We start from the raw sequence: 24,789 nt of genomic DNA on the forward strand, positions 1-24,789 counted from the left end.
TAAGGTATCTTGCAAATAGTGCCGCATATGCGTAGTAATAATATGATCTAAACAGAATAAATTAAAAATACTTTATTCTACTTTCTATTTACAATGTTACAGTACGGTCCGTATATCAATTCAAAATTTAGAAATGTTTTCCAATTTTAGAATTTTGGAATTTTGATCAGAGTTTCAAAATTTTAAAAATTCTGAATTTTTAAAAAGTTTTGATTTTCAAAATTTTCACCAAATAATTGAAATTGTAGAATTATCAATATCGTTTTTAGATTTTATAGTTTAGATGTTTGATCAAACTTTAAAAGTACTAAACTTAACGTACAGTTTTGATTATTTCGCTGTTTTGAAAGTTTGATTTTTGAAAGTAATTGATGAAGATACCAAATTTAGAAAAGGGCCGCAAAGAGGCGCACCTGTTAACTGCGAAACGAAATACTAGCGGAACAAAACGAAACAAAATGAAATTAACAGTTACTGTTACTTAAAAGTTTGTGTGAAGAATGAAACCAGAGGCAGGCAGTTAAACTGCATCGAAAAAGTGTATTTACGTTTTAAAAAATCTCAATAAGTTTAGCGTTTCAGATATCTATACTATTAAACGAGAAGACCTCATTTTGTGTGTCGCTTCTCTTCTTTCCACAATAAATTAATCAACACGCCTCTGTGTCCTATAGGTACAGTGCATAGCCGCATTTGTCATCCATTCATATGATTATTCAGATTGAGTTATTTTGGGAGAAAAACGAGAAAAAAGGCATCCAGATATTGTCCCGTCATTGGACGAAATTTTAAGTCAGATTAGACTTCCGGTTTGCCTTTTTCTGTATACTTTGAACATATGCTATGAATAAAGTGTATTTTCAGAATTTTATCTGCTATCATTTTCAAGTTTACTGTCTACGGCGGTCACAGAGTTTATTAAATAGAGAGGGTCTGTATACTATATCAATGACCACCATGGATCGATTAGTAAACTTAGAATTGAAGGTAAATACACTTTATTTATATAGTAATGAATGTTCATAATATACAGATAATCCTAAAATTATTCATGTGAACTTTTAATACCTTTTCTGAAATTCTCCAGTCATTAAATCTTTTACAAAATTCATTGATTACAATAAAAAAGAAGATGTGGTATGATTGCCATGTTGAGACAACTCTCCATAACAGACCAAAATGACACAGAAATTAACAACTATAGGTCACCGTACGGCCTTCAACAAAGAGCAAAGCCCATACCGCATACTCAGCTTCAAAAGGCCCCGAAATGACAATGTAAAACAAAGCAAACGAGAAAACTAGCGGCCTTATTTATGTACAAAAAATGAACGAAAAACAAATATGTAACACATAAACAAACGACAACCACTGAATTGCAGGCTCCTTACTTTAATGATCATAACATACTAAGTGTATGTTCATATTGAAATTGATAGAAAACCAAAATTTGGGAACTTTGGAAATTAAGGTGGAGGGATAAAAAAAAAACATTTTAATATCCCCAATAACCTATGACTTATGATACTTTTGCTGAAATCTCCAGTCATTCAGTAATTTACAAAATTCTTCCAACAACACTTTCCATACTTTAAACTACGCTCTGAATGTCCGCGATTTCGCGGGTGTGTTCTAGTATAATTTAAAACTATTCGCTCATCATTTACGAAAAACAGTGAAAACTGGGGCAACTCTCATTAGGCCGAGTAGTATGTATATATATTTTCAACTGAACTTTAACCAATAAAATTGCTCTATACTTGATTTCAATTTTTTTTTTTGTTGCTTTATGACTTTTTACTTTAAATAGGTTCAGCTTGCAATCATGTCGGCAAATGAAATCATCAAAATTCAAGTACATTTTGAATGATTAACTTTAATCAACTATTTTGGTTCTTACTAAACTGTTCGCTTTCAAATATTCGGCCTTTGACGTGCCTGAAGAAGGTAAATCCAGAAAAATTGCTTCGGTCTCATGCAATTTTCAACGTTTTGTTTTCAATTTTTATCGATTGCATATTGATAAAATATTGCCTTTTATCATTGATTTTAGTTCAAAGAATTGATCCGGAAGAAATTTTTAATTTATGGTGTCGCTATGAACGTTGTGCTAGCCGCGAATGTTGGTGGTTGTTGATATCTGTTTTACACTACTAGCCGCTGAGAGTCAGATCAAATATTAGTAGCTTGGAGTCAGGAAACTGTTATAATATATGTAAATAAACTTTTCATAGATAGACACCAGGTTGGAAATTTCGTATTTCGCGGTTCTTATATTTACTTGACTTTCAAATATTCGAATATTTTCAGCGTTTCGCAGGTAAATGCTTTACTCAAAATTCTTACATTGTCCTGGTTTTTCGCGGGCAGTATTGATGTGGCCACAATGGCAAAATCCATCGTGCAGAGATCGGTTGCTCAAGGTTGATTGTCGTACAATAACTAAATAAAATGCTTCGCTGAGTGCAGCCTGATTCGACCGCAGTGGTGGAACCATGAACAGTTGGTGCAAGTTTCGACACATTATTTAAGCTTGATTCAGACTGAATTTGGATTGTAATCAAATTTATGACATAATATAGGTTTCTGACACATAATAAATGTGGTGAAAGATCTTTAAAATTTGAAATTGAAATATTTGTATTCATTTTCAATTGAAATATTTGTATTTATTTTCAATTGAAATTATTTGCTATTGCGCAATAATGTGCAATCGAAGATTTCTTCCTGGTCCAATATTACACGATAGTCTGAAAACGAAGATGTCTTGCTATTGCGCAATTCGGTGTGTATCTCCTGATATATATCAGTATTGTATGCTTTAATATACAAAAACGAAATATAAATCAATAGAAAAATTTAAGAAAAAAAATATGAAAAAAATAACCCCCCCTTCCCCACTTTTACCTCCTCTTCAGTAATTACCCACAGACTCAATCCCAAATTCCCCTTTGTGGTATGGTTACTTACTGTACAATTTCAAAAAGATCTATACACTTGACTTTAAGTAATTGTCTGGACACAACAATGCTTGTTTTTGGCCGCTAATTCCTGAACTTTTGAGGCAATTACCCCCACACTTTATCCCTGCCTTTCCTTTGCGATATGGAACCTTGTGGTACATTTTCAGAAAGATCCATACACTATCCGTTTTATTTTGTCAGTGCATGAATGGACTCCCAACGGATAACAGCAGTTTTGTCAACGTAAAACTTTTTTCTATCCGTTAGGCGTCTGTTCGTGCTATCCGGTATAGCGACTACAGTTGAAAAAGTCGTAGAGCAAAACAAAATGAAATCAAATTTGAGGGAATTTTCTTTAAATGTCTAAAGTGAAGAAAATATAACATGCATAATTAACCCTAGCTGTTTGGTCTACTGCGAGTTTTCACTGTTACTCCTAAATGTTGGGCGCTGGGGAAACAAAATAGGTCTGACCTTTTATTTTAAAGTATATCTACTTGTTTGATAACGGTTCAAATAAAAAAAAAATCCATAGATGCAAAACATTAAAAAATTTCAGGATACTGTTATCTCATGTGATGTCCAATTTGATTGAAAACACTTCTTCTTTAAATCATTTATTATGCAATTGAAAATTATTTGATATATTTCGTGCGTTTTATTCCTAATTAAGAATGATCATAATCAGAGCCGTGCTTCTTGTTTTACACGAATTATCTGCTTTTGAGAAATATCTATTATGTTATTCAATTTTTCATGGCTTACAACTGCCTTCCTTTTGACTTATTTTGTACATTAAGTTAAAAGTAACCGTAGCTGTGCATTTCATTTTGTTTCGTTTCGTTCCGCTTTTATTCCGTTTCGCAGTTTACAGGTACTGTGAATTCATTAATATTCGTTGGATACCAATTTTCGTGGATTTCGTGGGTACAGGAGAACCACGAATTCAAATGTTCAACGAAATACACATTTTGTAAAGGAATGAGTGTAGACTTTGCCAAAAACCACGAAATTAAATATCCACGAATATGTAAGTTTTCCTCAAACCACGAAAATTGGTACCCACGAAAATAAATGAATCCACAGTATTCTTGTTTTTGCCCCTTTTCTAATTCTGATATCTTCATAAAAAACTTGAAAAAAAAATCAAACTTTCAAAAAGCATTTAGAAAAAGAGTTTGGTCAAATATCTAAACAATCAAATATAAAAACGATGTTTAGAATTTTAATTATTTTGTGAAAATTTCAAAATTTCAAATATTACATGGACCGTACTGTTACAGTGTAAATAGAAAGAAGAATAATGTATTTTTTCTATTTGTCAATCATATTATTACTACGCATTTGGGGCACTATTTGCAAGATACCTCATGTCCTACATCAGCGGACCTTTCTTCCAACTTCGTGTCGTTTCGTGTCAAAATAGTGCTTGATAAGCCTATCGTGACATAAAAATTATAGAACATCATGATATCTTAACTTAACATCGTCTACTTTCAACTGTATATTCTGTTATAAGTCAACTCATTTATAAAAAGCCTATCGATACATTTTAATGATATGACATCGTGCTATCTAGACTTAACGTTCAAAACTTTCAACTGTACGCCCTGTCGTTTTATGTCATCCAAATATATGATTATCCCTCCGTAACATTATGATGACATAACATCGTGCTATTCAGACTTAACTTCATGTAGTTTTAACAGAACGTCTTGTAATTCAATGTGACCATATTAATGGTAAACCTATCGGAACATTATAATGATATATCATCGTGCAATCCTAGCTCAACAACACGGACTTTCAACTGTACGTCGTGTAATTTCTAGTAAGCATATTGTATGGTTAGCTTATCATGATATTATAATGATATAACATTGTGCAATCCTAGATCAACAACACGTACTTTCAACTTTCCGTCGTGTTATTTCTAGTGAGCGTTGTTTTAGATTTATGAGTTTGACTGTCCCTTTGGTATCTTTCGTTCCTCTGTTCTATTGAGCATATTGTATGGTTAGCTTATCATGACATTATAGTGGTATAATATTGTGCAATCCTAGCTCAACAACACGTACTTTCAACTTTACATCGTGTAATTTCTAGTGAGCATATTGTATGGTTAGCTTATCATGACATTATAATGATATAATATTGTGCAATCCTAGCTCAACAACACGTACTTTCAACTTTCCGTCGTGTAATTTCTAGTGAGCATATTGTATGGTTAGCTTATCATGACATTATAATGATATAACATTGTGCAATCCTAGATCAACAACACGTACTTTCAACTTTCCGTCGTGTTATTTCTAGTGAGCATATTGTATGGTTAGCTTATCGTGGCATTATAGTTATATAACATTATGCTAGTTAAGCTTTACATCGTGTAGTTTAAAGTCCACATACAGTATGATAAACCTATCGTGACATTATAATGGTATAACGTTGTGATATCTAAGCTTTACATTTATTAATAATAAGTCAACATCATGAAGTTCAACTTTTCGTTTCTTTTGTTATCCTAGCAATCGAAGAGTACGTCTTAGCATAATACTATGGAAGCTTATAATAGTCACGAGTTGATCAGTTCTCAGCTCAACTTGTTAACATAAATAAGTGGTAAAGTTGCGTTATATCCAACCTTGTGAACTTGATTGTGTTTATTTGTTTAGTTATTTTCTAAACTTTCCGACTTTCAGATAGTGTACTTGGTAACTTCTTCTGAACACTTTGACAAAGTGAGCAAAAAGTATGAGCTCGCCTTATGTACATGGTCTTTGTTCACTTGTAACATACTACTAGTCTGATAGTAGCATTGCAACACATCTTGTATACTTCATTTTGTGTACTTGTTTAGTTGTTTTCTAAACTTTCCGACTTTTCGAAAGTGCACTTGTAAACTTCTTCTGAACAAGTTTATATCAACAAAGTGAACAAAATGTTTATTCTCATCTTGTGGTGTTGTTTTTATTGACTTTCCATGCTAATAATGTTTACTTGTCGAGTTGTTTTTCACCTTTCTCATTTACTAAAAGTATACTTGTATTGTTTGCATCTAACTAAGTGAACTTTTCACAAATACACTTGCTTTGGAAATATTGCAAGTTTACTTGTTGAAAGTCAACTTGGTCTGAAATCTTATGTCAGGGCTTGATACGTTAACCACGTGGTCCCAGTGGATATTTTGCGTACAACTCTAGCCTGTCTGGAAGCATTGCAAATAATTAAATTTTAAAATTTCAGGCAATAACTAAATGCCAAGGCGTTAGCCTATTTCCTAGGATATGTAAACAAGTCCAATTTGAAGACAACGTTCAAACCTAACAGGGGGTTGGATAAAATCTGTCAGTTTTTATACGTGTGCATGCAAAACATATTTATTTGGAGAGGGGTCTAAATACAACACAAACAACATTTTCCAAAATATTAAAAAGTGAAAGAATATATTTCAACAAAACGCATTTGACTAGCAGTTCGAACAACTGATATTTTTTAACACTGCTGACTGCCATGGTTATTACAAAATAAACAGATCATCCAATGGAACAAAATCGATCTAATACCAAACAGAAACAATAACGTGCGGAAAATATGATATATTCCGCAAATATAATGTGCAAAAGTTTGGTACATTATATCCGGATTTCGACAAATAATGTCTCTTTAAGTGATGTTAGGGATCAAAACGGTAATTGAAAGGCCATGCAATTTAATTTGGGGTCGAAATATAGATGAACATATATATATGTAAAGTCATTTTCGGATAGAAATTCAAGTGACAGTATACCCATTCTAAAATAAGATGTGACACATTGCCAATGAGACATCTCTCCATCCAAGACCCACGATAGTACGAATGTAGGACAAAAAGTCAGACAAAAAGTCACAATTCAATGTTGAGATTTTTTTCTTTGAACAAGAAAACAAAAAATGTGCTTGAACTATTATATACAAAGCAACTTAATTAGTTATTTAAATGTATTCAATAAATATTATAAATTATCAAATATTATGAAAACAAAAATTTTAAAGTGGCTTGGTACTTAAATGGCTCAATTGTACCAAGAAATGTATCTTTTGAATGATAAAGATGTAATAAATTGTCATTTATCTAGATTTGTGAACAATTTCCTAGACCTAAAAATGAATATATTGTGACTTTTTGTCCTATCAAGTTTGTGACTTTATGTCCTGTGACTTTTTGTCCTGTGACTTTCTGTCCGTTTACCAATAGAAATATATTAGCAACTATAGGTCACAGTGCGACTTTCAACATGGAGCCTTGACTCGCTCGGCAAAAGAAACTATACATGACTGCATTTGATTAGTGTAAAATATTCAGACGTGAGAAACCAACAGCCAGATTTATTCAAAACACAATAAACGAAAAACAAATAAAACACACAACAATAATCGACAGCCACTAAAATTACAGGCTCCTGACTTTTGGACTGGCAAATTTAGTAGATATGAAGCGAGGCTAAAATTATTTGCTGGATCCAAACCCTAACTGTAACCTGTGACAGTGTTGCATCACAAATAAAGAATAAATTTAAACATACTCTTTTAAGATAGGTTTAACTCATAAGACCTGTACCATGTAACATCATAGACATATAAAACATATTATATGTCTCTGGTAACATAAAGTAATCAACCAACGAATAAACAGGTATAATGACGCAAATAAACATAAAATATATCATTTCAAGTATAAATGTCCCAAAATGAGAATTGAGACAAACAAATTTTAAAAAGATAGGCTTTTTGCATCTTTGAAAAAACATAAACGTATAAAATACAAGCATAGCTGACGTCAACGATTTTGTTTGAAATAAGTTCAAAGGTGACCATGCATGAATCCTCGACTAATTAGGATAGGACAGGGCATAAATATATGCAGCGGGTTTAAACTTTTTGACGGGCGCGCCAATCTTCAACCTAACGCGAGACAGTAGTATAGCTGTTTGTCCCTAATTCCTAAACGGTAAGAACCCCAATAATTGAAGTTTATCAAAATGTTTTATCCCCATTGAAATTTGCTTTATAGATTTGTATTCTTTTTCAATTTTTTTAAAGATTTCTTGCAATTGCGCTAAAATCATGAGGTTGCGCAATGACGTGCTGCTACGCAATACTGAGTAAATCATTTCTCATAATGATCATCGTTGGAATTCATATTACCTTATTATGAGAGTTGAATGTCATTTAAGTTTATTGTGAAAAGTTGAAAGGTATCAATATCAGATATGATTTGAACAATATATCCAAGACCATCCATTGCATGTTATGCGGATGAAATAAATTTTAAAAGTTGTACTTTCCTTTATTTGAACCACTTCTGTCAATTTGATGAGGTTAACACTTATCGAATGGTTTACTGATGTAAATAGCTTCGTTTTTCTATGAGAACACGTACTGACAAACGATCAGATTTTGTGCTGTACTTCAAAATTACCCACTTGGTACCTGGAAATATCAAGATTGATCGTCTTTCGTCGCCCCTCTGGTCAAATATTGAACTGTGTTCTAATATTTCTCCAGATGAATTTTTAGATTATGCCACTGTGGTACTATATTCTCTTAAATTTCCTGTAAATTATATCTCAGTATTTTCATTAAAATGTTTGTGGAGAATAATATTTTCTGTTTATTGTAAATCAGGACAATTATATATGACATGTTGAGAGGGGTGTTACACATAAAGTAGGGAGATAAGGAATGTTTTTCTTTTAATAGTTCTTTCTGGATGGTGTTAGCATTCATTTTTACCAGTTTGAATAGTCAAACTACTACCAATACATGAAACATCTATGGTAAATATTGGTAGAGGTAATATTTCACCTAGAATACCTCAGTAATTTATATAATTATTATTCTTTTCAAAATACATATTTCAGAGCAATTACGATATTTTGTTTCATAAAATGTGGAAGTTTTGTGTTAATACAAATAAGACAAAATCTACTTGATTATCATTCTATTTTGTGCCGTAATATCCTGTCCCACATTAGAAATGGGTTTGGATCCAGTTAAATAATTCATTTTGCTGCTTATAAATAGATATAGGAGGATGTGCTACGAGTGTCAATTAGACAACTCTCAATCCGAGTAACAATTTATAAAACTGTAAACCATTATAGGTCAAGGTACGGCCTTCAACACGGAGATTAGGCTCTCATCGAGCAGCAAGCTATAAAGAGTCCCAAAACTTACTAGTGAAAACCATTCAAATGGGAAAAACGGGATGATCTATATAAAAACGAGAAACACGTATATGAACTACATAAACAGACGGCAACCACTGTACATCAGATTCCTGACTTAGGACAGGTGCAAACATTTGCAGCGGGATTAACGTTATAATAGTACCAAACCTTTTCTGAAACAATAGTATAACATCACAACACAGAGAGACACACTATCAAATATCAATTGGAAGGCTTAACTTAATCAAAAAACGCAAATTAACACACAATAAATTATTATACTTAAAATATCTGTCCAAATCCGGAGCCTTTTTTTGGTTTGATTAGTGTCTGTTTTTCGTTGTTGTTTGGGTATTATTTGATGTTTTCTTTCCATTTGAACTTATCTGAGACATTTATTAGTAAGACAGACAGATGCAGATATGTGCATGATGGTGAAAATATACCACATATGGAGGAGACGCTCGGGTCTATATTTTGTATTACTTTCCATTAAACTCAAATTGATTGTTTTTTTAGAATTGATTAAACAAATGCAGTTTAATCTCTTTTTTTTTTGTTCAGAATCGTTAAAATATTTTCTTTTGAGTCAATTAATTCTTCTGCATTGATAACCGTTTCTTTTAATTTATCAATGATCATATTTGTGTACATTAACGTTTTATCATCATGATCATAGGCAATTAGAATGCATTCCCTATTTACTCGTGTGTTTTGTTAATGAAACCTTTTGTATCATGGGAGAGTTACGCTTATTTGGATGATCAGTCGTAAGGAACATCAATTAATGTCTCCTACTAGTTGACCATTTTGTGAAATTTTGAAAGACTGAGGTACAAGTGTCCATGTTTTGAATCATTATTATTCTTTAAAAATTATACGTATAGGAATCTTTTTCTTTTTTTTTCTATATAGATTATCAGCTTTATCTTTCATAACTATATAAAATTGAGAATGGAAATGGGGAATGTGCCAAAGAGACAACAACCCGACCACAGAAAAAAACAACAGCAGAAGGTCACCAACAGGTCTTCAATGTAGCGAGAAATTCCCGCACCCGGAGGCGTCCTTCAACTGGCCCCTAAACAAATATATACTAGTTCAGTGATAATGAACGCCATACTAATTTCCAAATTGTACACAAGAAACTAAAATTGAAATAATACAAGACTAACAAAGGCCAGAGGCTCCTGACTTGGGACAGGCGCAAAAATGCGGCGGGGTTAAACATGTTTGTGAGATCTCAACCCTCCCCCTATACCTCTAGCCAATATAGAAAAGTAAACGCATAACAATACGCACATTAAAATTCAGTTCAAGAGAAGTCCGAGTCTGATGTCGGAAGATGTAACCAAAGAAAATAAACAAAATGACAATAATACATAAATAACAACTGACTACTAGCAGTTAACTGACATGCCAGCTCCAGACTTTAAACTGACTGAAAGATTATGATTTCATCAAATGAACATCAGGCACAATCCTTCCCGTTAGGGGTTTAGTATCATATCATCATAACATATATGAGAAGAACATAACCCGTGTCATGCCAACAACTGGTTTTTGAATAAATGTGTTTAGTTCCGATGCAAAGACCCTAGAAGTGAATCAATATTAACGCCAAAATATGCAATCTTTAATGACCTGAAAACAGTATCGTAACTATATCCCTTCTTAATAAGTCTATTCAAAGGTTTTGTTAGTTTTTGAGGTGAATACTGACACCTTTGTGCTTTATAAAGAATATTTCCATAAAAAATTGGATGTGAAATACCTGAACGTATAAGAAGTCTGCATGTTGAGCTATATTTACGAATGATGTCCTTATACCAATGATAAAATTTAGTAAATGTTTTGACTAGTTTGTGATATCGAAAATATAGCATTTAACTGAGTTAGAGATCTGTCTAAAGTTCTTTATTGTCATGTTTTAGATATCTTAAATGCTCCGTATGGAGGTGCTCTTAATTGCAGGAAGCTAAAACAGATAAGAAGAATAAATGTTCCGAATGAACAATAATTAAGGTTCCGAATATTCCTCCATAGACCATATTTCTAACTTATAAATATGCGTGAACCCTCAGGGGTTCACGCAACAAATTGATGTTACTATTTAAAGAATATGCATCAGTGTAAAGTTGGCATGAATGCCAATGAGACAACACTCCATGCATCCAAGACCTAAACGGCTAAATTATTAAATATAAGCAAATATAGGTAAAAGTACATCTTAACGGTGAGCCTCGACTTGCACCGGTTTTTGTTTTTTGTTTTTTGTTTCGAGTCTGCGCCTTTTGTCGCTTAAAGCTCGACATAGGGAAAGTGATCCGGCGTCGGCGGCTGCTACGGCGGCGGCTTTGTTATCAAACTTCTTAGAAGTTTTATATTTTAGAAGGTGGACGATCTGAAAGCTTCATACCTTGTATATAGATGCCTTCGTTTTTCTATGAGAACACGTACTGACAAACGATCAGATTTTGTGCTGTACTTCAAAATTACCCACTTGGTACCTGGAAATATCAAGATTGATCGTCTTTCGTCGCCCCTCTGGTCAAATATTGAACTGTGTTCTAATATTTTTCCAGATGAATTTTTAGATTATGCCACTGTGGTACTATATTCTCTTAAATTTCCTGTAAATTATATCTCAGTATTTTCATTACCATGTTTGTGGAGAATAATATTTTCTGTTTATTGTAAATCAGGACAATTATATATGACATGTTGAGAGGGGTGTTACACATAAAGTAGGGAGATAAGGAATGTTTTTCTTTTAATAGTTCTTTCTGGATGGTGTTAGCATTCATTTTTACCAGTTTGAATAGTCAAACTACTACCAATACATGAAACATCTATGGTAAATATTGGTAGAGGTAATATTTCACCTAGAATACCTCAGTAATTTATATAATTATTATTCTTTTCAAAATACATATTTCAGAGCAATTACGATATTTTGTTTCATAAAATGTGGAAGTTTTGTTAATACAAATAAGACAAAATCTACTTGATTATCATTCTATTTTGTGCCGTAATATCCTGTCCCACATTAGAAATAGGTTTGGATCCAGTTAAATAATTCATTTTGCTGCTTATAAATAGATATAGGAGGATGTGCTACGAGTGTCAATTAGACAACTCTCAATCCGAGTAACAATTTATAAAACTGACACTGACACCTTTGTGCTTTATAAAGAATATTTCCATAAAAAATTGGATGTGAAATACCTGAACGTATAAGAAGTCTGCATGTTGAGCTATATTTACGAATGATGTCCTTATACCAATGATAAAATTTAGTAAATGTTTTGACTAGTTTGTGATATCGAAAATATAGCATTTAACTGAGTTAGAGATCTGTCTAAAGTTCTTTATTGTCATGTTTTAGATATCTTAAATGCTCCGTATGGAGGTGCTCTTAATTGCAGGAAGCTAAAACAGATAAGAAGAATAAATGTTCCGAATGAACAATAATTAAGGTTCCGAATATTCCTCCATAGACCATATTTCTAACTTATAAATATGCGTGAACCCTCAGGGGTTCACGCAACAAATCGATGTTACTATTTAAAGAATATGCATCAGTGTAAAGTTGGTATGAATGCCAATGAGACAACACTCCATGCATCCAAGACCTAAACGGCTAAATTATTAAATATAAGCAAATATAGGTAAAAGTACATCTTAACGGTGAGCCTCGACTTGCACCGGTTTTTCATTTTTGTTTTTTGTTTCGAGTCTGCGCCTTTTGTCGCTTAAAGCTCGACATAGGGAAAGTGATCCGGCGTCGGCGGCTGCTACGGCGGCGGCTTTGTTATCAAACTTCTTAGAAGTTTTATATTTTAGAAGGTGGACGATCTGAAAGCTTCATACCTTGTATATAGATGCCTTATGTAACGAAGATTCCGTCTGTCACATGTCCATTGTCCTTTACCTCATTTTCAATGTTCAGTGATTACTTAGATATAGGAAGATGTGGTGTGAGTGCCAATGAGACAACTCTCCATCCAAATAACAATTTATAAAAGTAAACCATTATAGGTCAATATACGGCCTTCAACACGGAGCCTTGGCTCACACCGAACAACAAGCTATAAAGGGCCCCCAAAATTACTAGTGTAAAACCATTCAAACGGGAAAACCAACTAAGTCTAATCTATAAAAAAAAACGAGAAACGAGAAACACGTACAAATTACATAAACAAACGACAACTACTGTACATCAGATTCCTGACTTAGGACAGGTGCCAAAAAAAAAGTTCAGATTTTTTGTAATGTTAATTTCTCTTTTGTTATTAGCAATAGGGTAACTATATTTGGTATGTGCGTACCTTGCAAGGTCCTCATGCCCGTCATACAATTTTCTTTAGACTTCGATCTGATTTCATGGATCAGTGAACAAGGTTAAGTTTTGGTGGTGAAGTCCATATCTCAGATACTATAAGCAGTAGGTCTATTATATTTTGTGTATGGACTGATTGTAAGGTGTGCATGTCCAACTAGCAGGTGTCAACTGACCATGATCCCATTTTCGTGGTTCAGTGGTCAAAGTTAAGTTTTTGGGTTTTGGTCTCTTTTCTAATACTATATGCAATAGGTCAAAGAAATGTGGTTTATGGAAGAATTTTAAGCTGTGCATGTCTGTCTGGTTCTTTTAGGCCTCATTTTCATGGTTCATTGGTCAATGTTTAGTTTTCTTGGTTAAGTCTGTTTCTAAGAAACTATAAACAATAGGTCAACTATATTTAGTGTATTGAATGATTGTAAGGTGTCCATGCATGTATATTGGTTTCTATGGCCTTGACCTCATTTTCTTGGATCATGTTATTATAAGTTTATGTAATAGTTGTAGTAAAGCTTTCTAGTTAGGGCTATCAACATAATGTCAACGGCTAGTAAAGAAGGCGAGACATGTCAGTGTATGTACTCTTGTTAATATAAATCTGGTCGTTGGTTTTTCCCGTCTCAATTGTTTTACTCTAGTCATTTAGTGTCATTTTAGATGACTTTGCGGTGTGAGTCCATGCGCCACTTAGAAAACCGTCAGGTGTAGCCTATAATTGCTTATACTTACTAATTTAGGTCTTGAATGGAGGACTTTCTCATTGGCAATCATATCACATCTTCTTATCTTTATATCATTTTTTGACACAACAGTTAAAACATTGTATCCTTTCATTATGATAAGACGGTATAATAAAGCACCTTGTTTTTGCAATACATGTGGTAACCTTTTACTTTAGAGTTTTTTCCCAATAACACAAATCATTGTTTTCCTAACCCAATTTACCATTGGTTAGACAATACGCTATCATGATATACCTTAGAAACTTATTTCATTCTCACGACATTTTTCCGACCTGGCAGGGAAATTGTGTTTGGAAATAATTTATTGTATATATCATAGTGTTATGATTTTTTATGTCATTATTATACTACTGACAACAGAATGTCGTTAAATGTAATTGGATATCCTGCATTTATCATGTTTTTCAATAAAATAAGGACAAAATTAGCGAAAGACCGGCCCCCTCATGAATTATAGAAATATATCCTTTACATTGATCATAATAATTGGGTATAAATTAGATAAAAATCAGTCTGAATAAGGTTTAATGTTTAAAAAGGGGCATAACTCCGGAACGGTAAAAGTGACACTCCCCAATTTCGAACTTGATATTTTTTCATGGTAATAAGTATTGAATACAAGTTTCATAATACATGTATTAATTTGGCTGAAGCAAACTGAAGTTAGAGAAAGGAAACAACAGATTTAGCAATTATGTGTATAAACGAGCATAACTCAATACAATAAAAGTTAGAGCCCACAATTTAGAACTTGATCTGTGTTTTTGTGGAGCCTGCAACTTTCGTTGCAGCAACATAGGAATAGTGACCCGGCGGCGGCAGCGGCGGCGGTAGCTAACTTCTTAAAAGCTTTATATTTTAGAAGGTGGAAGACATGGATGCTTCATACTTTGTATATAGATGCCTCATGTTACGAAATTTCCGTCAGTCACATGTCCAATGTCCTTGACCTCATTTTATGGTTCAGTGATTACTTGAATAAAAAGTGAAGATTTTTCATAATGTTAAATTCTCTCTTCTTATAAGTAATAGGATAACTATATTTGGTATGTGCGTACCTTGTAAGGTCCTCAAGTCCGTCAGACAATTTTCACTTGACCTTGACCCCATTTCATGGATCAGTGAACAAGGTTAAATTTTTGTGGTCAAGTCTATATCTCAGATACTGTAAGCAGTAGGTCTAGTATATTCGGTGTATGGAAAGACTGTAAGGTGTACATGTCTAGTTGGCAGGTATCATCTGACCTTGACCTCATTTTCATGGTTCTGTGGTTATAGTTAATTTTTGTGTTTTTGGTCTGTTGTTCTTATACTATATGCAATAGGTCTACTGTATGTGGTGTATAAAATTGTTGTAAGGTGTACATGTCTAGCTGACATGTGTCATCTTACCTTGACCCCATTTTCACGGTTCAGAGGTCAAAGTTAAGTTTTTGAGTTTTGGTCTATTTATTTAATACTATATGCAATACATTTAGGTCAACTATATTTGGAGTGTGGAAATATTTTATGATTTATATGTCAGTCGCACAGGTTTTATTTGACCATGACCTTATTTTCACGGTTCATTGCTAAGTGTTAATTAATTGTGTTTTGGTCTGTTTTTTCTTAATTTATAAGCAATAGGTCAACTATATTTGTTGTGTGGAAGAATTGTTAGCTGTACATGTCAGTCTAGCATGGTTCATCTGACCTTGTTTTGACAATGTATTTCAACATACTTGACAATGTATTTCAACACAAAAATTAACTATAACCTCAGAACCATGAAAATGAGGTCAAGGTCAGATGATACCTGCCAACTAGACATGTACACCTTACAGTCCTTCCATACACGGGAATATGAACGCCAATCTACACTACGAAACATATAGATGAACTGAAATAAAAAAAGACATTGTACAAGTCTAGCAAAGAATATAGGGTCCTCACTTACGACAGGCTAAAAATATCCGGTAGACCTACTGCCTACAGACATCTTATACGTTCAGGTATTTAACATCCAATCTTTTATGGTAATATTCTTTACAAAGCACAAAAATGTCAGTATTCACCTCAAAAGCTTACAAAACCTTTAAACAGACTTATTAAGAAGGGATATAGTTACGATACTGTTGTCAGGTCATTAAAGATTGCATATTTTGGCTTTAATATTGATTCACTTATAGCGTCTTTGCATCGGAACTAAACACAAAAAAAGCAGTTGTTGGCATGACACGGGTTATGTTCTTCTCATATATTTTATAATAGTATGATACTAAACCCCTAACGAGAGGGATTGTGCCTGATATTCATATGATGAAGACATAATCTTTCAATCAGTTTAATTGAGGTCTGGAGCTGGCATGTCAGTTACAAAATGTACTAGTAACTGCTAGTAGTGTGTTATTATTTATGTAGTATTGTCATTTTATTTATTTTCTTTTATTACATCTTCTGATATCGGACTCGGACTTCTCTTGAACTGAATTTTAATGTGCGTTTTGTTATGCGCATACTTTTTTACATTGGCTAGAGGTATCGGGGGAGGGTTGAGATCTCATAAACATGTTTAACCCTGCCGCAATTTTGCGCCTGTCCCAAGTCAGGAGCCTCTGGCCTTTATTAGTCTTGTATTATTTTTAATATTAGTTTCTCATGTATAATTCGGAGTTTAGTTTTATGACTATACTAGTAGATATATTTTTAAGGGGGCAGCTGAAGGACGCCTACGGGTGCGGGAGTTTCTCGCTACATTAAAGACCCATTGGTGGCCTTCGGCTGTTGTCTGCTCTATGGTCGGGTTGTTGTCGCTTTGACACATTCCCCATTTCCGTTCTCAATTTTAATAGTCAAACAATTACTGTGTCGAGCGTTTCATTTTATAATTTGACCGAAGCACAAAGGGGGTCCGGTCCGATATGAGGTATAATATGTGCACAGATGTGCCACTGGAATGTGTCTCTTTTTTGATACGTCAAATACATCAATGGGGTGAAATTTTACTGAGTAAATATATCAATAGGTAGTAATTGACCAATTGTGATATATCAGTGGGTCATAATTTTTCAAAACTCGTTGTTATAATTTCCACATCTGCTGAAACTTGTTTACACAAATAAAGTACTGTAAAATACAGGTACCTAAATATTACAATAATTTTAGAGTAACAAAATAGTAGTGAATATTAAAAGTAGATTTCCAGTACTACAAATTTTTAGTACAGAAATAGTACCTATGCAAAAGTAGCTATGTATGTTCAGCAATACGACGGTTTCTGCTTGAGGAGCAGGATCTCCTTACCCTTCCTTAGAACATGAGATAACCCTGTTTTTTGTGGGATTCGTGTTGCTCAGTTTCCATTTTGATATTTTGTGTTGCTGTTTGTCTTTACGTCGTTTGCCATTTCTTGCCAAGCCTTTTTCAGTTTGTTCCCACATTTGAGTTTAATTGTCCTTTTGGTATCTTTCGACTCCCTTAACCAAGTGGAACCCAACAAATAAAATTGAAAATGGAAAAGGGGAATGTGTCAAAGAAACAACAACCCGACCATAGAACAGGTAACAGCAGAAGGTCACCAATAGGTCTTCAATGCAGCGTGAAATTCTCGCACCCGGAGGCGTCCTTCAGCTGGCCCATTTATATATATATATATTAGTTCAGTGATAATGGACGTCATACTTAACTCCAAATTATACCCTAGACACTAAAATTAAAAATAACACAAGACTAACGAAGGCCAGAGGCTCCTGACTTTGGACATGTTTAATCCTACCGGATATTTTTAGCCTGTCGTAAGTGAGGACCCTATATTCTTTGCTAGACTTGTACAATGTCTTTTTTTATTTCAGTTCATCTATATGTTTCGTAGTTTAGATTGGCGTTCATATTCCCGATCTAGTATTTATTAGTGTTTCGGGGCCTATTCAATCCCGTCTCTGGGTGCGGAATTTCTCTCTGTGTTGAAGGCCCATTGATGGCCTTGTGTAGTTTTGTACTTTTGGAGGATTTGTCTATTTGATACATTCTTCGTTTTCATTCTTTATTCTAAGTTAAAAACAAATATACGGGGCTACCTCTTTACTTACTTAAAAGAGTTATCTTTTTATGCTTATATTATAATCATGTTATGTAGAGTGAATGCTGAGGCACTTTCTGGTTAAAAAAAGGGGTATTAGAAGTATATTTGGTAAGCTAATACGTATTCATTTCACATGTAGTTGACAAAATACCAAAGACACTTATCAAGTTGAACATATAAAATAAATCAGAAACAATAGCCAACTATTATGCAATGCCTTTATATAATCATTTCAATAACAGCGTGGCTCGACAACAACAATACTAACACCAGAATGTCGTTAAATGTAGTTTGATACCCTGTATTTATCATGCTTTCCCATGAATTAAGATAAAATTGCTTGAAGACCCCCTACTGAATTAGAGAAACCTATCATTTTACATAAAAAAATATATCTTGGGGTGTAAATTTGATACACTTACTCGGGCTAACATCCTCGTGGTGTAGCTAATACTTTTTACTACCTTTAACTTGTTTGTCATCGGCTATCGATAATAGTGATGTTACGCTTACTCAGTCTGTCAGAGTCGTTCGGAACTTCCAATGGGAATTTGAATAGAATAAAAAAAAAGTAAAGTACATGCAGGTGCGCGAGAAGACAAAAGGAAAGTTTAAGTATTCAACATTTAAATCAACCCACAAGGTTTGGTCCCCTACTTGTTATTCGCATTCTTTCATTTACGCGTTTAGAACCTTTGGTGACCCTACAATTTAAATGTCTACAATACGAACGATATGACAAGTGGGCGTTACAGAAGAACGTGCACCTAATCCGACCCAGTAAATTGATAATCTGAGCGCGCCAAGAATTGGTCTTGCCCACGCTGTTATGAAAAGGATCCTAATATCATTCGACATATTTGTTTAAACAGAAAGTTGTTTGAGTTTGTAATGATTAAAAAGATGTCTGTTTGATACAGTGTTTAGTATTTTTGGTACATGTTGTCCATATGGTTATTTTACAGCTTTGAGCTCGACTATCATGAAACTCCGGGTACCATTTTCTTATTTTTCATAGCGGCAAGTAGTAGAATGTACACATCTACATTTCAATATGCAGGACAGCAAAATTCAAATAATGATACAGCCGTATTTTTCTCACAAGTTAGCCGGACTAGAATATGGACGGATTTAGAAAGTGAACCATATATACCGTCTTCCTTGCAAAGCGGCTGTACAATAAGTTTTATTTAACGACTAAAGATAAAAAGTTGAACTAAATTCAACAATATGGGGGAGGTGGAGGGGTCTGTATGCGCTCCGAAGTCATGGCAGAATATTCAGTAAGTTGATTGTGGCCATTATCCGGTAGAAGTAGAAGTAGAACGTGGCTTAGCAATGGCCGCCAGGTTTTCGTTGACAAGCACATCGGCTATGATTTCTGTCCCTATTTATTCAGCAATTGCTCTGATTTAAAAAATTGAATGTAAAAGATGACAGATGATGGACGTAACATTCATGCATCACCTAAATAAGGTGTAATAAAATAGAGAAATTTGAATATTTATATTTAAAATATAATTATGTGCCATGCTTCCAGACAGGATAGAGTTGTACGCAAAATATCCACTGAGACCACGTGGTTAAAATATCAAGCCCTGCCGACAGATTTCAGACCAAGTTGACTTTGAACAAGTTAACTTGCAACATTTCCAAAGCAAGTGCATTTGTGAAATATACACTTAGTTAGATACAAACAATACAAGTATACTTTCAGTAAATGATAAAGGTGAAAAACAACTCGACAAGTAAACATTATTAGCAAGGAAAGTGAATAAAAACAACACCACAAGATGAGAATAAACATTTTGTTCGCTTTGTTAATATAAACTTGTTCAGAAGAAGTTAACAAGTGCACTTTCGGAAAGTCGGAAAGTTTAGAAAACAACGAAACACTTACACAAAATGAAGTAAACATGATGTGTTGCAATGCTACTATCAGACTAGTTGTATGTTACAAGTGAACAAAGACCATGTACACAAGGCGAGTCTACTTTTTGTTCACTTTGTCAAAGTCTACTTGTTCAGAAGAAGCTAACAAGTACACTATCTGAAAGTGTGAAAGTTTAGAAAATAACTAAACAAGTACACAAAATCAAGTTCACAAGCTTGGTTATAACGCAACTTTACCACTTATTAATGTCAACAAATTGAGCTGAGAACTGATCAACTCGTGACTATTATAAGCTTCCATATTATCCAGTATCAAGTTAACATCGTGTAATGTCAACTTAACAATATGTAGTTTCAACTCAACGTAACGTGTTATAAGCATATCACCATAACGCCGTCGCTTACCACGATGCTATAACAACATTAACACTTGAAATTGCAAGTCAACACTACGCAGATTCAACTTAGCATTTTATTATCTAAAGTTTTCATTTTGGTGATTTAATTCATCAACCCGCTGTATTAACTTTACATTGGAAGCTTCAGCATAACGTTATGTAAATCTCTAATATATGACAGCTGAGGCTTTCCATAAAAATACCTCCTCTTTTGTTTTATTCGAAATTAACAAAAAATGTTATTTGGTTCATTGCAACTTTTAATTCTTTCCTATGACTGAAAAAATAAAAGCCGTAAAATCAGCTTATTTGAAAATTCAAATTATGATTTCGTTTACCTAATTTAACTACTACCCCTTGATATCTTTGTTTTTCTTTAAAGTAATAAGCCGTGATTTTCGCAGATAAAATAAGAACTGGAGCTGTTAAGGACTACCCTAACCTTAGTCCTCTTGAGTTTCAAAATACTTTTTAAATCCATCTGGTAGCATTATTAACACAAATTTGAAACAAAATGTACGTGTTTGTATCCATTTTATAAATACACACAATTTCAAGATGATTCACATAAAATCCAATTCCAATGATTCAAAGGCTAGGTAAAATCGGCCAAAAAAATACATTACCCTAATTAATTGTAAATACGCTAATCAATAGTGTCCTATATCTACCGCAAACTAAAACTTATACATCTGTTCTGATATAGCCTGTGTGATCTTCAGTAACCGTTTGTGGTTGTATCTCTCTTATGTGTTATGATAAAAAACAATTATTTTAAGCTTCATTTGTTGAATAATTCAGCCTTTCGTAAGCCAATACTAGATGTACCCCTTTTGAAACCAGATGGCGTAGCTAGACTTATAATGAGTTGCATGCAGAAGATGCTGAGCGGAGCGAGGCAAAACAGATTATGGATCCTTTTTTTGCAGAAAATGTATATTTTTCGATGTAATATGGTTAATTTTGAAGTGATGTATGCATAGTTTAGTGTTTTGCTATATATCAAATCAAAGACCTAAAACTGAATAAATATTCTAAAAACTTTGCAATGTCCCCAATTTATCATGCTTAAGAGAAAGAAAGGACTAGAGAACTGGGTCATCCCATGACATATATAAGTTAACATACGAAAACAAAGCAATTCGAACAATCAATTTTTTATTTGGTGATATATGAATGTGACGTTCGTATGTAAGACTGAAGTAAACATCTTATGTCCTTTAGGAGAGTAACATTTACCTTCGTCTAGCATTGTTAAGCTTGTCAACAACTGCTTTAGTATCAATGTCAAAGTTAGAATGAACGTGCAGCAGTGCAAGTGAAGAAAGTCTTTCTTGTCCCGTGGTCGATCTCAGATACGTTTTTTGCGTTTCAGAGCGCTTAAAGACAGTTCAGCAGTAGCGGATGAGGGTAGCATGGTGAGAAGTATTTGTAGAATACAGAATATATTTGGGTAAAGTTCTTTCGGCGTCATCTCCAATGTTGCACGGACTTGGTCTAGTTTCTTAGATGGATAAATATCCCATCTCGCAACCCACCTTTCAATTTCGAGAAGAAACTAATCTTCTGATTAAAGATCGAACTCGTAGGCGCGAAATATGTGGATTAGATGGTTTTGATTCAAATTTTTCAGATTGTTCAGAAGACTCATCTGGGCAAGAACATGTTCTTCCGAATTGACAAGACAATCTCGTAGTTTGTAGATGGTCTAAAAATTGTAGAAAACAGTGACGCGTGTGTAATCCTGCATACCAACAACAGTGGGATTCGACCGATTACGTTGACGACCGGAAGTTAGTGTTTGTTTTAAGAAGGATTTCAAATTGTTCGACTAACTCAACGAATTTGTTAAATTAAATACCGGTGTTTTGTTTCTCTCATTTTCAAAAACACGGATGAAAGTTTGACGTTCATTTACCGCTTCCACCAAATCACAACAGCCCTGAACCATTGATGTAAGCGGAACAATACCTTCTAAAATGTGATTGACATTACTAGAGGAAGAATAAATTCAAATCACTGAATAGCCGAAAGTTTGACACCAGATTTTCCATCACCCTTTTTTGGCAAATACTCAAGCGACCTTACGATCACAGGAAATTCGGCTTTTAAAGTGGATATAGTAGAGGCACGACTAAACCAGCGTGTTTCACAAAGTGTTTGAATTTTGTTTTTTCCGTCAAATTTATCTTTCACATTATGGTTCTATTCTAGTTCGTCTTGAGGTTTTCTCAACTTATTTTAGCAGAATAGTGAAATGAGAACGCTATTACATGTATTTAGCCTTCATCCTTCTGACAAAGGGGTCTTTAGAAGCATGTGCAAATTGCAATGTTCAACACGTGTGCTTTACAGTGAACATAATTTGCCGTCGGGACGATTTCTTTAATCCTGGCTTGTACTCCTTTGTGTATGCCGGACAAATTGACCGCGCCGTCATACCCTTGTGCCCTCCAATTTCCAATTTTATGCCATACTGTTTGAGCGTGGAAATAAAAATATCCGCTAGAACCTCGCCTGTTGTTGCTGATGCCCTAAAAAAACCCATAAAAATCATCTTTCATCAAAATTTTACTATCAATATTATCAACAAACCTTACACAAACAGACAACTGTTCTTGGGGGTGGAAACATCGGTTTCCTCATCCCAAATCAAAGCAAAGAAATTTGCTTTATTACAATCGCGAACAATACGATTTCGTACGATCTCGCCACACATGGCCAGTATCTCATTTTGTATGTTCTGAGAAGTGTACCTGACTTTCGCAAATTAGTTGTCTAAATGAGATTTCAATATTTCGTCTTGTTAGGCTGTATGGCTCAAAATTGCTATAAAATTTTTTCTGGAGTTTTCCCCCTGCTGACAATTTTCTGACGACCACAAAAAATTAATACGTCGATGATTTGGCTGAGAATGTGTCTGTAACGTTCAATGCCTTCCTTGTGTTTCGTCGAAAGCAGTGAAGTCATCATATTAGGTCACAAAAGAAACTTAGCAAAATGACAATGGTACATACATTAACAAAGGACTACTTGCAATTACTTGAATGCAAGATATTGACCTCAATTAAAGATTATGCAATTCATAGGAACATACATGTATATTATGTTATGATCTGTTATGATAACAGAAAAGGCCCAACAGATAAACAACAGTTTACAAATATATCACCAAAAATGTTTAAAAAGAGTAATTCCTCCTAAATATGCATATGCATAATTTATGCTGTTTAAATATTCATAACGGTTACATTATAAAAAGTGATTATGTTGTTGCATAAGACGTAACTAGTGAAATATTGAACGTCCTTCTTGAGTATATGAAATCATCTATGACTTTAAAACATATTCACAGAAGTATCTTACGAGATTGAACTTCTGAGCACGGTTAACATGTCTCACCCTTTTTTTCAAGATAAACAGAAAGCCATAACATTATTTCTATCTTGTTAATAGCGTGCAGTTATTAGTGCAAGTAATATTGGCACAGATTCGAAAAAATATGTTTAATGTATTGAGCTCGTACATCTCTTTCTGAACTTAAAAACGAAAACTTTATTTATAACGAGCGCATCCTTCAACAGTACCATGTTTTTTACTTTGTTAGTCAAGTTGTCTTATTTCAATTATTCTTCCATTTTTGTATTCTATATGTCGCTCGATCTATTTTTTATCCCACTGTGGTATTTAATTTGAAAAGACGTATTTTTAAGAATCGAGACAAAGTTTAAAAAAGAAGATGTGGTATGATTGCCAATGAGACAACTATCCACAAAAGACCAAAATGACACAGACATTAACAACTATAGGTCACCGTACGGCCTTCAACAATGAGCAAAGTCATGCATTTTACTATATTAATCACAATTGACTTAATCAATAGCAAGTTTTCCACATTGACAGATATTGAAATAAGAAGGAAAAAAAAAAAATAGGAATACATTTAGCTTTTTGGTTGAAAACTATATTTTTGAAAAAAGCACCAATATGAGCTTGACGTATAATTGTAATAAATACAAATAGCTATTCAAACTACAAAAAAGTCATTGTGATCGGATCTGAACGACTCTTCACAATTTTATGTACCATATTCGGAATCTATTTTTGGTGACCAAGTTTACTCAAATGGATAGTCTTTTAATTTGTTTATTTTATCTGTGTTTGTTATTTTTTTT

General features: G+C 33.7%; 1 protein-coding gene across 1 annotated transcript in view; it reads left to right on the forward strand.

Moving 5' to 3' along the window:
* The window catches only part of LOC143042528 (uncharacterized), an 85,715-nt gene that overhangs the window by 58,019 nt on the left and 2,907 nt on the right, over positions 1 to 24,789 (forward strand). The gene's annotated exons all lie outside the window — the stretch shown is intronic.

This window comes from Mytilus galloprovincialis, chromosome 1, assembly GCF_965363235.1.
Source record: "Mytilus galloprovincialis chromosome 1, xbMytGall1.hap1.1, whole genome shotgun sequence".
Classification (NCBI taxonomy): Eukaryota; Metazoa; Mollusca; class Bivalvia; order Mytilida; family Mytilidae; genus Mytilus; species Mytilus galloprovincialis.